Source organism: Rhipicephalus microplus, chromosome 3 (genome assembly GCF_043290135.1).
Source record: "Rhipicephalus microplus isolate Deutch F79 chromosome 3, USDA_Rmic, whole genome shotgun sequence".
NCBI lineage: Eukaryota > Metazoa > Arthropoda > Arachnida > Ixodida > Ixodidae > Rhipicephalus > Rhipicephalus microplus.
The window spans coordinates 210,493,571-210,507,147 of NC_134702.1; the positions used below are offsets into that span (position 1 = coordinate 210,493,571).

At 47.4% G+C, this 13,577-nt stretch overlaps 26 non-coding genes across 26 annotated transcripts; all 26 read left to right on the forward strand.

Moving 5' to 3' along the window:
- Nucleotides 1-432: 432 nt before the first annotated feature.
- TRNAM-CAU (transfer RNA methionine (anticodon CAU)) lies at nucleotides 433-505 on the forward strand. The gene has a single exon. It is a non-coding gene; the product is annotated as a tRNA-Met (tRNA).
- Nucleotides 506-905: 400 nt separating this feature from the next.
- On the forward strand, nucleotides 906-978 carry TRNAM-CAU (transfer RNA methionine (anticodon CAU)). The gene has a single exon. It is a non-coding gene; the product is annotated as a tRNA-Met (tRNA).
- A 1,110-nt stretch (nucleotides 979-2,088) lies between these two features.
- TRNAM-CAU (transfer RNA methionine (anticodon CAU)) lies at nucleotides 2,089-2,161 on the forward strand. The gene has a single exon. It is a non-coding gene; the product is annotated as a tRNA-Met (tRNA).
- A 401-nt stretch (nucleotides 2,162-2,562) lies between these two features.
- On the forward strand, nucleotides 2,563-2,635 carry TRNAM-CAU (transfer RNA methionine (anticodon CAU)). The gene has a single exon. It is a non-coding gene; the product is annotated as a tRNA-Met (tRNA).
- A 638-nt stretch (nucleotides 2,636-3,273) lies between these two features.
- TRNAI-AAU (transfer RNA isoleucine (anticodon AAU)) lies at nucleotides 3,274-3,346 on the forward strand. The gene has a single exon. It is a non-coding gene; the product is annotated as a tRNA-Ile (tRNA).
- Nucleotides 3,347-3,510: 164 nt separating this feature from the next.
- On the forward strand, nucleotides 3,511-3,583 carry TRNAI-AAU (transfer RNA isoleucine (anticodon AAU)). Its single transcript has one exon. It is a non-coding gene; the product is annotated as a tRNA-Ile (tRNA).
- A 507-nt stretch (nucleotides 3,584-4,090) lies between these two features.
- On the forward strand, nucleotides 4,091-4,163 carry TRNAM-CAU (transfer RNA methionine (anticodon CAU)). Its single transcript has one exon. It is a non-coding gene; the product is annotated as a tRNA-Met (tRNA).
- Nucleotides 4,164-4,800: 637 nt separating this feature from the next.
- Nucleotides 4,801-4,873, forward strand: TRNAI-UAU (transfer RNA isoleucine (anticodon UAU)). Its single transcript has one exon. It is a non-coding gene; the product is annotated as a tRNA-Ile (tRNA).
- Nucleotides 4,874-5,274: 401 nt separating this feature from the next.
- TRNAM-CAU (transfer RNA methionine (anticodon CAU)) lies at nucleotides 5,275-5,347 on the forward strand. The gene has a single exon. It is a non-coding gene; the product is annotated as a tRNA-Met (tRNA).
- A 164-nt stretch (nucleotides 5,348-5,511) lies between these two features.
- Nucleotides 5,512-5,584, forward strand: TRNAM-CAU (transfer RNA methionine (anticodon CAU)). Its single transcript has one exon. It is a non-coding gene; the product is annotated as a tRNA-Met (tRNA).
- Nucleotides 5,585-6,222: 638 nt separating this feature from the next.
- On the forward strand, nucleotides 6,223-6,295 carry TRNAI-AAU (transfer RNA isoleucine (anticodon AAU)). The gene has a single exon. It is a non-coding gene; the product is annotated as a tRNA-Ile (tRNA).
- Nucleotides 6,296-6,459: 164 nt separating this feature from the next.
- Nucleotides 6,460-6,532, forward strand: TRNAI-AAU (transfer RNA isoleucine (anticodon AAU)). Its single transcript has one exon. It is a non-coding gene; the product is annotated as a tRNA-Ile (tRNA).
- Nucleotides 6,533-7,039: 507 nt separating this feature from the next.
- On the forward strand, nucleotides 7,040-7,112 carry TRNAM-CAU (transfer RNA methionine (anticodon CAU)). The gene has a single exon. It is a non-coding gene; the product is annotated as a tRNA-Met (tRNA).
- A 637-nt stretch (nucleotides 7,113-7,749) lies between these two features.
- Nucleotides 7,750-7,822, forward strand: TRNAI-UAU (transfer RNA isoleucine (anticodon UAU)). Its single transcript has one exon. It is a non-coding gene; the product is annotated as a tRNA-Ile (tRNA).
- Nucleotides 7,823-8,223: 401 nt separating this feature from the next.
- TRNAM-CAU (transfer RNA methionine (anticodon CAU)) lies at nucleotides 8,224-8,296 on the forward strand. The gene has a single exon. It is a non-coding gene; the product is annotated as a tRNA-Met (tRNA).
- Nucleotides 8,297-8,460: 164 nt separating this feature from the next.
- TRNAI-AAU (transfer RNA isoleucine (anticodon AAU)) lies at nucleotides 8,461-8,533 on the forward strand. The gene has a single exon. It is a non-coding gene; the product is annotated as a tRNA-Ile (tRNA).
- A 400-nt stretch (nucleotides 8,534-8,933) lies between these two features.
- On the forward strand, nucleotides 8,934-9,006 carry TRNAM-CAU (transfer RNA methionine (anticodon CAU)). Its single transcript has one exon. It is a non-coding gene; the product is annotated as a tRNA-Met (tRNA).
- Nucleotides 9,007-9,880: 874 nt separating this feature from the next.
- On the forward strand, nucleotides 9,881-9,953 carry TRNAM-CAU (transfer RNA methionine (anticodon CAU)). Its single transcript has one exon. It is a non-coding gene; the product is annotated as a tRNA-Met (tRNA).
- Nucleotides 9,954-10,353: 400 nt separating this feature from the next.
- Nucleotides 10,354-10,426, forward strand: TRNAM-CAU (transfer RNA methionine (anticodon CAU)). Its single transcript has one exon. It is a non-coding gene; the product is annotated as a tRNA-Met (tRNA).
- Nucleotides 10,427-10,590: 164 nt separating this feature from the next.
- TRNAM-CAU (transfer RNA methionine (anticodon CAU)) lies at nucleotides 10,591-10,663 on the forward strand. The gene has a single exon. It is a non-coding gene; the product is annotated as a tRNA-Met (tRNA).
- A 401-nt stretch (nucleotides 10,664-11,064) lies between these two features.
- TRNAM-CAU (transfer RNA methionine (anticodon CAU)) lies at nucleotides 11,065-11,137 on the forward strand. Its single transcript has one exon. It is a non-coding gene; the product is annotated as a tRNA-Met (tRNA).
- Nucleotides 11,138-11,775: 638 nt separating this feature from the next.
- On the forward strand, nucleotides 11,776-11,848 carry TRNAM-CAU (transfer RNA methionine (anticodon CAU)). The gene has a single exon. It is a non-coding gene; the product is annotated as a tRNA-Met (tRNA).
- A 164-nt stretch (nucleotides 11,849-12,012) lies between these two features.
- TRNAM-CAU (transfer RNA methionine (anticodon CAU)) lies at nucleotides 12,013-12,085 on the forward strand. The gene has a single exon. It is a non-coding gene; the product is annotated as a tRNA-Met (tRNA).
- Nucleotides 12,086-12,485: 400 nt separating this feature from the next.
- TRNAM-CAU (transfer RNA methionine (anticodon CAU)) lies at nucleotides 12,486-12,558 on the forward strand. The gene has a single exon. It is a non-coding gene; the product is annotated as a tRNA-Met (tRNA).
- A 401-nt stretch (nucleotides 12,559-12,959) lies between these two features.
- On the forward strand, nucleotides 12,960-13,032 carry TRNAI-AAU (transfer RNA isoleucine (anticodon AAU)). Its single transcript has one exon. It is a non-coding gene; the product is annotated as a tRNA-Ile (tRNA).
- A 164-nt stretch (nucleotides 13,033-13,196) lies between these two features.
- On the forward strand, nucleotides 13,197-13,269 carry TRNAM-CAU (transfer RNA methionine (anticodon CAU)). The gene has a single exon. It is a non-coding gene; the product is annotated as a tRNA-Met (tRNA).
- Nucleotides 13,270-13,577: the final 308 nt, after the last annotated feature.

The window sequence follows — 13,577 nt, forward strand, 5'->3', positions numbered from 1 at the left end:
GAAGGTCGTGAGTTCCATCCTCACCCGGGCAAAGGCGGTGTAGTTGTTTTGTTTGCTTATGAGAGTTTAATTAGGTCGTGAAGGGTGCGCTGTCTGGAGCAGTAATGAATGACTGTTGCTGAGTTTTTTTATTTTTTCGACCTTTAACTTGTGGGAACTATTGATACCGGTTGTGTTTCCCAGTGACACCAGTCCGCCTCGGTAGCGCAGTAGGCGGTGCTTCAGTCTCATAATCTGAAGGTCGTGAGTTCTATCCTCACCCGGGGCAAAGGCGGTGTAGTTGTTTTGTTTGCTTATAGGAGTTTAATTAGGTCGTGAAGGGTGCGCTGTCTGGAGCAGTAATGAATGACGGTTGCTGAGTTTTCTTACTTTTTCGACCTTTAACTTGTGGAAACTATTGATACCGGTTGTGTTTCCCAGTGACGCCTGTTTGCCTCGGTAGCGCAGTAGGCAGCGCGTCAGTCTCATAATCTGAAGGTCGTGAGTTCAATCCTCACCCGGGGCAAATTTGTTGCAGATTTTTTGTTTGCTCATGAGAGTTTAATTAGGTCGTGAGGGGTGCACTGTCTTGAGCAGTAATGAATGACAGTTGTTCGGTTTTCTTATTTTTTCAACCTTTAATTTGTGGGAACTAATGATACCGGTTGCGTTTCCCAGTGACCCCTGTCCGCGTCGGTAGCGCAGTAGGCAGCGCGTCAGTCTCGTAATCTGAAGGTCGTGAGTTCAATCCTCTCCCGGGGCAAAGGCGGTGAATATGTTTTGTTTGCTTATGAGAGTTTAATTAGGTCGTGAGGGGTGCACTGTCTGGAGAAGTAATGAATGACTGTTGCTCGGTTTTCCTACTTTTCGACCTTTAATTTGTGGGAACTAATGATACCGGTTGCGTTTCGCAGTGACCCCTGTCCGCCTCGGTAGCGCAGTAGGCAGCGCGTCAGTCTCATAATCTGAAGGTCGTGAGTTCCATCCTCACCCGGGGCAAAGGCGGTGTAGTTGGTTTCTTTGCTTATGAGAGTTTAATTAGGTCGTGAAGGGTGCGCTGTCTGGAGCAGTAATGAATGACTGTTGCTGAGTTTTCTTACTTTTTCGACCTTTAACTTGTGGGAACTATTGATACCGGTTGTGTTTCCCAGTGACACCAGTCCGCCTCGGTAGCGCAGTAGGCGGTGCGTCAGTCTCATAATCTCAAGGTCGTCAGTTCAATCCACACCCGGGGCAAAGGCGGTGCAGAATTTTTGTTTGCATATGAGAGTTTAATTAGGTCGTGAGAGTGCGCTGTTTGGAGCAGTAACGAATGACTGTTGCTGAATTTTCTTACTTTTTCGACCTTTAACGTGCGGGAACTATTGATACCGGTTGTGTTTCCCAGTGACACCTGTCCGCCTCGGTAGCGCAGTAGGCAGCGCGTTAGTCTCATAATCTGAAGGTCGTGAGTTCAATCCACACCCGGGGCAAAGGCGGTAAAGTTTTTTGTTTGCTTATGAGAGTTTAATTAGGTCGTGAGGGGTGCACTGTCTGGAGCAGTAATGAATGACTGTTGCTCGGTTTTCTTACTTTTTCGACCTTTAATTTGTGGGAACTAATGATACCGGTTGCGTTTCCCAGTGACCCCTGTCCGCCTTCGTAGTGCAAAGGCAGCACGTCTGTCTCATAATCTGAAGGTCGTGAGTTCAATCCCCACCCGGGGCAAAGGTGTTGCAGATTTTTTTTGTTTTCCTATGAGAGATTTATTGGGTCGTGAGGGGTGCGCTGTCTGGAGCAGTAATGAATGACTGTTGCTCGGTTTTCTAACTTTTCGACCTATAGTTTGTGGGAACTAATGATACCGGTTGCGTTTCCTAGTGACCCCTGTCTGCCTCGGAAGCGCACTAGGCAGCGCGTCAGTCTCATAATCTGAAGGTCGTGAGTTCAATCCTCACCCGGGGCAACTTTGGTGCAGATTTTTTGTTTGCTCATGAGAGTTTAATTAGGTCGTGAGGGGTGCACTGTCTGGAGCAGTAATAAATGACTGTCGCTCGGTTTTCTTACTTTTCCGACCTTTAATTTGTGGGAACTAATGATACCGGTTGCGTTTCGCAGTGACCCCTGTCCGCCTCGGTAGCGCAGTAGGCAGCGCGTCAGTCTCATAATCTGAAGGTCGTGAGTTCCATCCTCACCCGGGGCAAAGGCGGTGTAGTTGTTTTGTTTGCTTATAAGAGTTTAATTAGGTCATGAAGGGTGCGCTGTCTGGTGCAGTAATGAATGACTGTTGCTGAGTTTTCTTACTTTTTCGACCTTTAACTTGTGGGAACTATTGATACCGGTTGTGTTTCCCAGTGACACCAGTCCGCCTCAGTAGCGCAGTAGGCGGCGCTTCAGTCTCATAATCTGAAGGTCGTGAGTTCAATCCACACCCGGGGCAAAGGCGGTGCAGATTTTTTGTTTGCCTTTGAGAGTTTATTTAGGTCGTGAGGGGTGCGCTGTCCTGAGCAGTAATGAATGACTGTTGCTGAGTTTTCTTACTTTTTCGACCTTTAACATGTGGGAACAATTGATACCGGTTGTGTTTCCCAGTGACGCCTGTTCGCCTCGGTAGCGCAGTAGGCAGCTTGTCAGTCTCATAATCTGAAGGTCGTGAGTTCAATCCTCACCCGGGGCAAATTTACTGCAGATTTTTTGTTTGCTCATGAGAGTTTAATTAGGTCGTGAGGGGTGCACTGTCTGGAGCAGTAATAAATGACTGTTGCTCAGTTTTCTTACATTTTCCACCTTTAATTTGTGGGAACTAATGATACCGGTTGCGTTTCCCAGTGACCCCTGTCCGCGTCGGTAGCGCAGTAGGCAGCGCGTCAGTATCGTAATCTGAAGGTCGTGAGTTCAATCCTCTCCCTGGGCAAAGGCGGTGAATATGTTTTGTTTGCTTATGAGAGTTTAATTAGGTCGTGAGGGGTACACTGTCTGGAGAAGTAATGAATGACTGTTGCTCGGTTTTCCTACTTTTTCGATCTTTAATTTGTGGGAACTAATGATACCGGTTGCGTTTGCCAGGGACTCCTGTCTGCCTCGGTAGCGCAGTAGGCAGCGCGTCAGTCTCATAATCTGAAGGTCGTGAGTTCCTACCTCCCCAGGGGCAAAGGTGGTGCAGATGTTTTGTTTGCTTATAAGAGTTTAATTAGGTCGTGAGGGGTGCACTGTCTGGAGCAGTAATGAATGACTGTTGCTGAGTTTTCTTACTATTTCGACCTTTAACTTGTGGGAACTATTGATACCGGTTGTGTTTCCCAGTGACACCTGTCCGCCTCGGTAGCGCAGTAGGCAGCGCGTAAGTCTAATAATCTGAAGGTCGTGAGTTCAATCCTCACCCGGGGCAAAGGTGGGGCGGATGTTTTGTTTGCTTATGAGAGTTTAATTAGGTCGTGAAGGGTGCGCTGTCTGGAGCAGTAATGAATGACTGTTGCTGAGTTTTCTTACTTTTTCGACCTTTAACTTGTGGGAACTATTGATACCGGTTGTGTTTCCCAGTGACACCTGTCCGCCTCGGTAGCGCAGTAGGCAGCGCGTAAGTCTAATAATCTGAAGGTCGTGAGTTCAATCCTCACCCGGGCCAAAGGCGGTGCAGTTTTTTTGTTTGCCTATGAGAGTTTAATTAGGTCTTGAGGGGTGCGCTGTCTGGAGCAGTAATGAATGACTGTTGCTGAGTTTTCTTACTTTTTCGACCTTTAACTTGAGGGAACTATTGATACCGGGTGTTTCCCAGTGACACCTGTCCGCCTCGGTAGCGCAGTATGAAGATGTGACAGCACTTTTACACGTGACACTGCACTGTATTCCTATATTGATTTGTACTGTTTGCGAAGCAGGCAATAAAGAAAAAAAAAGCCTCGGTAGCGCAGTAGGCAGCGCGTCAGTCTCATAATCTGAAGGTCGGGAGTTCAATTCTCACCCAGGCCAAAGGCGGTGCAGTTTTTTGTTTGCTTATGACAGTTTAATTAGGTCGTGAGGAGTGCGCTGTCAGGAGCAGTAATGAATGACAGTTGCTCGGTTTTCTTATTTTTTCAACCTTTAATTTGTGGGAACTAATGATACCGGTTGCGTTTCCCAGTGACCCCAGTCTGCCTTGGTAGCGCAGTAGGCAGCGCGTCAGTCTCATATTCTGAAGGTCGTGAGTTCAATCCTCACCCGGGGCAAAGGCGGTGAAGTTTTTTTGTTTGTTTATGAGAATTTAATTAGGTCGTGAAAGGTGCGCTGTCTGGAGCAGTAATGAATGACTGTTGCCGAGTTTTCTTACTTTTTCGACCTTTAACTTGAGGGAACTATTGATACCGGTTGTGTTTCCCAGTGACACCTGTCCACCTCGGTAGCGCAGTAGGCAGCGCGTCAGTCTCATAATCTGAAGGTCGTGAGTTCAATCCCCACCCGGGCCAAAGGCGGTGCAGTTTTTTGTTTGCTTATGAGAGTTTAATTAGGTTGTGAGGAGTGCGCTATCAGGAGCAGTAATGAATGACAGTTGCTCGGTTTTCTTAATTTTTCAATTTTTAACTTGTTGGAACTATTGATGCCGGTTGTGTTTCCCAGAGACACCTGTCCGCCTCGGAAGCGCAGTAGGCAGCGCGTCAGTCTCATAATCTAAAGGTCGTGAGTTCAATACACACCCAGGGTAAAGGCGGTACACATTTTTTGTTTGCTTATGAGAGTTTAATTAGGTTGTGAGGGGAGCGCTGTCTGGAGCAGTAATAATTGACTGTTGCTCGGTTTTCTTACTGTTTCAATTTTTAACTTGTGGAAACTATTGATACCGGTTGTGTTTCCCAGTGACCCCTGTCCGCCTCGGTAGCGCAGTAGGCAGCGCGTCAGTCTTATAATCTGAAGGTCGTGAGTTCAATCCCCACCCGGGGTAAAGGCAGTGCAGTTTTATTGTTTGCTTATGAGAGTTTAATTAGGTCGGGAGGGGTGCGCTGTCTGGAGCAGTAATGATTGACTGTTGCTGAGTTTTCTTACTTTTTCGACCTTTAACTTGTGGGAACTGTTGATACCGGTTGTGTTTCCCAGTCACACCTGTCCGCCTCGGTAGTGCAGTAGGCGGCGCGTCAGTCTCATAATCTGAAGGTCGTGAGTTCAATCCTCTCCCGGGGCAAAGGCGGTGAATATGTTTTGTTTGCTTATGAGAGTTTAATTAGGTCGTGAGGGGTGCACTGTCTGGAGAAGTAATGAATGACTGTTGCTCGGTTTTCCTACTTTTTCGACCTTTAATTTGTGGGAACTAATGATACCGGTTGCGTTTCGCAGTGACCCCTGTCCGCCTCGGTAGCGCAGTAGGCAGCGCGTCAGTCTCATAATCTGAAGGTCGTGAGTTCCATCCTCACCCGGGGCAAAGGCGGTGTAGTTGGTTTCTTTGCTTATGAGAGTTTATTTAGGTCGTGAGGGGTGCGCTGTCCTGAGCAGTAATGAATGACTGTTGCTGAGTTTTCTTACTTTTTCGACCTTTAACATGTGGGAACAATTGATACCGGTTGTGTTTCCCAGTGACGCCTGTTCGCCTCGGTAGCGCAGTAGGCAGCTTGTCAGTCTCATAATCTGAAGGTCGTGAGTTCAATCCTCACCCGGGGCAAATTTACTGCAGATTTTTTGTTTGCTCATGAGAGTTTAATTAGGTCGTGAGGGGTGCACTGTCTGGAGCAGTAATAAATGACTGTTGCTCAGTTTTCTTACATTTTCCACCTTTAATTTGTGGGAACTAATGATACCGGTTGCGTTTCCCAGTGACCCCTGTCCGCGTCGGTAGCGCAGTAGGCAGCGCGTCAGTATCGTAATCTGAAGGTCGTGAGTTCAATCCTCTCCCTGGGCAAAGGCGGTGAATATGTTTTGTTTGCTTATGAGAGTTTAATTAGGTCGTGAGGGGTACACTGTCTGGAGAAGTAATGAATGACTGTTGCTCGGTTTTCCTACTTTTTCGATCTTTAATTTGTGGGAACTAATGATACCGGTTGCGTTTGCCAGGGACTCCTGTCTGCCTCGGTAGCGCAGTAGGCAGCGCGTCAGTCTCATAATCTGAAGGTCGTGAGTTCCTACCTCCCCAGGGGCAAAGGTGGTGCAGATGTTTTGTTTGCTTATAAGAGTTTAATTAGGTCGTGAGGGGTGCACTGTCTGGAGCAGTAATGAATGACTGTTGCTGAGTTTTCTTACTATTTCGACCTTTAACTTGTGGGAACTATTGATACCGGTTGTGTTTCCCAGTGACACCTGTCCGCCTCGGTAGCGCAGTAGGCAGCGCGTAAGTCTAATAATCTGAAGGTCGTGAGTTCAATCCTCACCCGGGGCAAAGGTGGGGCGGATGTTTTGTTTGCTTATGAGAGTTTAATTAGGTCGTGAAGGGTGCGCTGTCTGGAGCAGTAATGAATGACTGTTGCTGAGTTTTCTTACTTTTTCGACCTTTAACTTGTGGGAACTATTGATACCGGTTGTGTTTCCCAGTGACACCTGTCCGCCTCGGTAGCGCAGTAGGCAGCGCGTAAGTCTAATAATCTGAAGGTCGTGAGTTCAATCCTCACCCGGGCCAAAGGCGGTGCAGTTTTTTTGTTTGCCTATGAGAGTTTAATTAGGTCTTGAGGGGTGCGCTGTCTGGAGCAGTAATGAATGACTGTTGCTGAGTTTTCTTACTTTTTCGACCTTTAACTTGAGGGAACTATTGATACCGGGTGTTTCCCAGTGACACCTGTCCGCCTCGGTAGCGCAGTATGAAGATGTGACAGCACTTTTACACGTGACACTGCACTGTATTCCTATATTGATTTGTACTGTTTGCGAAGCAGGCAATAAAGAAAAAAAAAGCCTCGGTAGCGCAGTAGGCAGCGCGTCAGTCTCATAATCTGAAGGTCGGGAGTTCAATTCTCACCCAGGCCAAAGGCGGTGCAGTTTTTTGTTTGCTTATGACAGTTTAATTAGGTCGTGAGGAGTGCGCTGTCAGGAGCAGTAATGAATGACAGTTGCTCGGTTTTCTTATTTTTTCAACCTTTAATTTGTGGGAACTAATGATACCGGTTGCGTTTCCCAGTGACCCCAGTCTGCCTTGGTAGCGCAGTAGGCAGCGCGTCAGTCTCATATTCTGAAGGTCGTGAGTTCAATCCTCACCCGGGGCAAAGGCGGTGAAGTTTTTTTGTTTGTTTATGAGAATTTAATTAGGTCGTGAAAGGTGCGCTGTCTGGAGCAGTAATGAATGACTGTTGCCGAGTTTTCTTACTTTTTCGACCTTTAACTTGAGGGAACTATTGATACCGGTTGTGTTTCCCAGTGACACCTGTCCACCTCGGTAGCGCAGTAGGCAGCGCGTCAGTCTCATAATCTGAAGGTCGTGAGTTCAATCCCCACCCGGGCCAAAGGCGGTGCAGTTTTTTGTTTGCTTATGAGAGTTTAATTAGGTTGTGAGGAGTGCGCTATCAGGAGCAGTAATGAATGACAGTTGCTCGGTTTTCTTAATTTTTCAATTTTTAACTTGTTGGAACTATTGATGCCGGTTGTGTTTCCCAGAGACACCTGTCCGCCTCGGAAGCGCAGTAGGCAGCGCGTCAGTCTCATAATCTAAAGGTCGTGAGTTCAATACACACCCAGGGTAAAGGCGGTACACATTTTTTGTTTGCTTATGAGAGTTTAATTAGGTTGTGAGGGGAGCGCTGTCTGGAGCAGTAATAATTGACTGTTGCTCGGTTTTCTTACTGTTTCAATTTTTAACTTGTGGAAACTATTGATACCGGTTGTGTTTCCCAGTGACCCCTGTCCGCCTCGGTAGCGCAGTAGGCAGCGCGTCAGTCTTATAATCTGAAGGTCGTGAGTTCAATCCCCACCCGGGGTAAAGGCAGTGCAGTTTTATTGTTTGCTTATGAGAGTTTAATTAGGTCGGGAGGGGTGCGCTGTCTGGAGCAGTAATGATTGACTGTTGCTGAGTTTTCTTACTTTTTCGACCTTTAACTTGTGGGAACTGTTGATACCGGTTGTGTTTCCCAGTCACACCTGTCCGCCTCGGTAGTGCAGTAGGCGGCGCGTCAGTCTCATAATCTGAAGGTCGTGAGTTCAATCCTCTCCCGGGGCAAAGGCGGTGAATATGTTTTGTTTGCTTATGAGAGTTTAATTAGGTCGTGAGGGGTGCACTGTCTGGAGAAGTAATGAATGACTGTTGCTCGGTTTTCCTACTTTTTCGACCTTTAATTTGTGGGAACTAATGATACCGGTTGCGTTTCGCAGTGACCCCTGTCCGCCTCGGTAGCGCAGTAGGCAGCGCGTCAGTCTCATAATCTGAAGGTCGTGAGTTCCATCCTCACCCGGGGCAAAGGCGGTGTAGTTGGTTTCTTTGCTTATGAGAGTTTAATTAGGTCGTGAAGGGTGCGCGGTCTGGAGCAGTAATAATTGACTGTTGCTCGGTTTTCTTACTGTTTCAATGTTTAACTTGTGGGAACTATTGATACCGGTTGTGTTTCCCAGTGACACCTGTCCGCCTAGGTAGCGCAGTAGGCAGCGCGTAAGTCTAATAATCTGAAGGTCGTGAGTTCAATCCTCACCCGGGGCAAAGGTGGTGCGGATGTTTTGTTTGTTTATGAGAGTTTAATTAGGTCGTGAAGGGTGCGCTGTCTGGAGCAGTAATGAATGACTGTTGCTGAGTTTTCTTACTTTTTCGACCTTTAACTTGTGGGAACTAATGATACCGGTTGCGTTTCCCAGTGACCCCTGTCTGCCTCGGTAGCGCACTAGGCAGCGTGTCAGTTTCATAAGCTGAAGGTCGTGAGTTCAATCCTCACCCGGGGCAAAGGCGTTCCGATTTTTTGTTTGCTTATGAGAGTTTATTTAGGTCGTGAGGGGTGCGCTGTCTGGAGCAGTAATGAATGACTGTTGCTCGGTTTTCTCACTGTTTCAATTTTTAACTTGTGGGAACTATTGATACCGGTTGTGTTTCCCAGTGACCCCTGTCCGCCTCGGTAGCGCAGTAGGCAGCGCGTCAGTCTCATAATCTGAAGGTCGTGAGTTCAATCCTCACCCGGGGCAAAGGCGCTGAAGTCTTTTGTTTGCTTATGAGAGTTTAATTAGGTCGTGAGGGGTGCGCTGTCTGGAGCAGTAATGAATGATTGCTGCTGAGGTTTCTTACTTTTTCAACCTTTAACTTGTGGGAACTATTGATACCGGTTGTGTTTCCCAGTGTCACCTTTGCGCCTCGGTAGTGCAGTAGGCAGCGCGTCAGTCTCATAATCTGAAGGTCGTGAGTTCAATCCTAAGGCGGGCCAATGTCAATGCAGTTTTTTTGTTTGCTTATGAGAGCTTAATTAGGTCGTGAGGGTTGCACTGTCTGGAGCAGTAATGAATGACTGCTGCTGAGCTTTCTTACTTTTTCGCCCTTTAACTTGTGGGAACTATTGATACCGGTTGTGTTTCCCAGTGTCACCTGTCCGCCTCGGTAGTGCAGTAGGCAGCGCGTCAGTCTCGTAATCTGAAGGTCGTGAGTTCAATCCTAAGGCGGGCCAATGTCGATGCAGTTTTTTTGTTTGCGTATAAAAGTTTAATTAGGTCGTGAGGGGTGCGCTGTCTGGAACAGCAATGAATGACTGTTGCTGAATTTTCTTATTTTTTCGACCTTTCATTTGTGGAAACGAATGATACCGGTTGCGTTTCCTAGTAACTCCTCTCCGCCTCGGTAGCGCAGTAGGCAGCACGTCAGTATCATAATCTGAAGGTCGTGAGTTCAATCCTCACCCGGGGCAAAGGCGGTGCAGATGTTTTGTTTGCTTATAAGAGTTTAATTAGGTCGTGAGGGGTGCGCTGTCTAGAGCAGTAATGAATGACTGTTGCTGAGTTTTCTTACTTTTTCAATTTTTAACTTGTGGGAACTATTGATACTGGTTGTGTTTCCCAATGACACCTGTCCGCCTCGGTAGCGCAGTAGGCAGCGCGTCAGTCTCATAATCTGAAGGTCGTGAGTTCAATCCTCACCCGGGGCAAAGGTGGTGCAGTTCTTTGTTTGCTTATGAGAGTTTAATTAGGTCGTGAGGGGTGCGCTGTGTGGAACAGTAATAAATGACTGTTGCTCGGTTTTCTTACTTTTTCGACCTATAGTTTGTGGGAACTAATGATACCGGTTGCGTTGCCCAGTGACCCCTGTCTGCCTCGGAAGCGCACTAGGCAGTTCGTCAGTCTCATAATCTGAAGGTCGGTAGTTCAATCCTCACCCGGGGCAACTTTGGTGCAGATTTTTTGTTTGCTCATGAGAGTTTAATTAGGTCGTGAGGGGTGCACTGTCTGGAGCAGTAATAAATGACTGCTGCTCTGTTTTCTTACTTTTTCGACCTTTAATTTGTGGGAACTAATGATACCGGTTGCGTTTCGCAGTGACCCCTGTCCGCCTCGGTAGCGCAGTAGGCAGCGCGTCAGTCTCATAATCTGAAGGTCGTGAGTTCAATCCACACCCGGGGCAAAGGCGGTGCAGATTTTTTGTTTGCCTATGAGAGTTTAATTAGGTCGTGAGGGGTGCGCTGTCCTGAGCAGTAATGAATGACTGTTGCTGAGTTTTCTTACTTTTTCGACCTTTAACATGTGGGAAGTATTGATACCGGTTGTGTTTCCCAGTGACGCCTGTTCGCCTCGGTAGCGCAGTAGGCAGCGCGTCAGTCTCATAATCTGAAGGTCGTGAGTTGAATCCTCACCCGGGGCAAATTTGTTGCAGATTTTTTTTTTGCTCATGAGAGTTCGATTAGGTCGTGAGGGGTGCACTGTCCAGAGCAGTAATGAATGACTGTTGCTGAGTTTTCCTACTTTTTCGACCTTTACCTTGGGGGAACTATTGATACCGGTTGTGCTTCCCAGTGACACATGTCCGCCTCGGTAGCGCAGTAGGCAGCGCGTCAGTTTCATAATCTGAAGGTCGTGAGTTCAATATACACCCAGGGTAAAGGCGGTACAGATTTTTTGTTTGCTTATGAGAGTTTAATTAGGTCGTGAGGGGTGCGCTGTCTGGAGCAGTAATGAATGACTGTTGCTCGGTTTTCTCACTGTTTCAATTTTTAACTTGTGGGAACTATTGATACCGGTTGTGTTTCCCAGTGACCCCTGTCCGCCTCGGTAGCGCAGTAGGCAGCGCGTCAGTCTCATATTCTGAAGGTCGTGAGTTCAATCCTCACCCGGGGCAAAGGCGCTGAAGTTTTTTGTTTGCTTATGAGAGTTTAATTAGGTCGTGAGGGGTGCGCTGTCTGGAGCAGTAATGAATGATTGCTGCTGAGGTTTCTTACTTTTTCAACCTTTAACTTGTGGGAACTATTGATACCGGTTGTGTTTCCCAGTGTCGCCTTTCCGCCTCGGTAGTGCAGTAGGCAGCGCGTCAGTCTCATAATCTGAAGGTCGTGAGTTCAATCCTAAGGCGGGCCAATGTCAATGCAGTTTTTTTTGTTTGCTTATGAGAGTTTAATTAGGTCGTGAGGGTTGCACTGTCTGCAGCAGTAATGAATGACTGCTGCTGAGTTTTCTTACTTTTTCGACCTTTAACTTGTGGGAACTATTGATACCGGTTGTGTTTCCCAGTGTCACCTGTCCGCCTCGGTAGTGCAGTAGGCAGCGCGTCAGTCTCGTAATCTGAAGGTCGTGAGTTCAATCCTAAGGCGGGCCAATGTCGATGCAGTTTTTTTGTTTGCTTATAAAAGTTTAATTAGGTCGTGAGGGGTGCGCTGTCTGGAACAGCAATGAATGACTGTTGCTGAATTTTCTTATTTTTTCGACCTTTCATTTGTGGAAACGAATGATACCGGTTGCGTTTCCTAGTGACTCCTCTCCGCCTCGGTAGCGCAGTAGGCAGCACGTCAGTCTCATAATCTGAAGGTCGTGAGTTCAATCCTCACCCGGGGCAAAGGCGGTGCAGATGTTTTGTTTGCCTAAAAGAGTTTAATTAGGTCGTGAGGGGTGCGCTGTCTGGAGCAGTAATGAATGACTGTTGCTGAGTTTTCTTACTTTTTCAATTTTTAATTTGTGGGAACTATTGATACTGGTTGTGTTTCCCAGTGACACCTGTCCGCCTCGGTAGCGCAGTAGGCAGCGCGTCAGTCTCATAATCTGAAGGTCGTGAGTTCAATCCTCACCCGGGGCAAAGGTGGTGCAGTTCTTTGTTTGCTTATGAGAGTTTAATTAGGTCGTGAGGGGTGCGCTGTCTGAAGCAGTAATGAATGACTGTTGCTGAGTTTTCTTACATTTTCCACCTTTAATTTTTGGGAACTAATGATACCGGTTGCGTTTCCCAGTGACCCCTGTCCGCGTCGGTAGCGCAGTAGGCAGCGCGTCAGTCTCGTAATCTGAAGGTCGTGACTTCAATCCTCTCCCGGGACAAAGGCGGTGAATATGTTTTGTTTGCTTATGAGAGTTTAATTAGGTCGTGAGGGGTACACTGTCTGGAGAAGTAATGAATGACTGTTGCTCGGTTTTCCTACTTTTTCGACCTTTAATTTGTGGGAACTAATGATACCGGTTGCGTTTGCCAGGGACTCCTGTCTGCCTCGGTAGCGCAGTAGGCAGCGCGTCAGTCTCATAATCTGAAGGTCGTGAGTTCCATCCTCACCCGGGGCAAAGGCGGAGTAATTGGTTTCTTTGCTTCTGAGAGTTTAATTAGGTCGTGTAGGGGCCGCTGTCTGGAGCAGTAATGAATGACTGTTGCTGAGTTTTCTTACTTTTTCGACCTTTAACTTGTGGGAACTATTGATACCGGTTGTGTTTCCCAGTGACACCAGTCCGCCTCGGTAGCGCAGTAGGCGGCGCGTCAGTCTCATAATCTCAAGGTCGTGAGTTCAATTCACCCCCGGGGCAAAGGCGGTGCAGAATTTTTGTTTGCCTATGAGAGTTTAATTAGGTCGTGAGGGGTGCACTGTCTGGAGCAGTAATGAATGACTGTTGCTGAGTTTTCTTACTTTTTCGACCTTTAACTTGTGGGAACTATTGATACCGGTTGTGTTTCCCAGTGACACCTGTCCGCCTAGGTAGCGCAGTAGGCAGCGCGTAAGTCTAATAATCTGAAGGTCGTGAGTTCAATCCTCACCCGGGGCAAAGGTGGTGCGGATGTTTTGTTTGTTTCTGAGAGTTTAATTAGGTCGTGAAGGGTGCGCTGTCTGGAGCAGTAATGAATGACTGTTGCTGAGTTTTCTTACTTTTTCGACCTTTAACTTGTGGGAACTAATGATACCGGTTGCGTTTCCCAGTGACCCCTGTCCGCCTCGGTAGCGCAGTAGGCAGCGCGTCAGTCTCATAATCTGAAGGTCGTGAGTTCAATCCTCACCCGGGGCAAATGCGCTGAAGTTTTTTGTTTGCTTATGAGAGTTTAATTAGGTCGTGAGGGGTGCGCTGTCTGGAGCAGTAATGAATGATTGCTGCTGAGGTTTCTTACTTTTTCAACCTTTAACTTGTGGGAACTATTGATACCGGTTGTGTTTCCCAGTGTCACCTTTGCGCCTCGGTAGTGCAGTAGGCAGCGCGTCAGTCTCATAATCTGAAGGTCGTGAGTTCAATCCTAAGGCGGGCCAATGTCAATGCAGTTTTTTTGTTTGCTTATTAGAGCTTAATTAGGTCGTGAGGGTTGCACTGTCTGGAGCAGT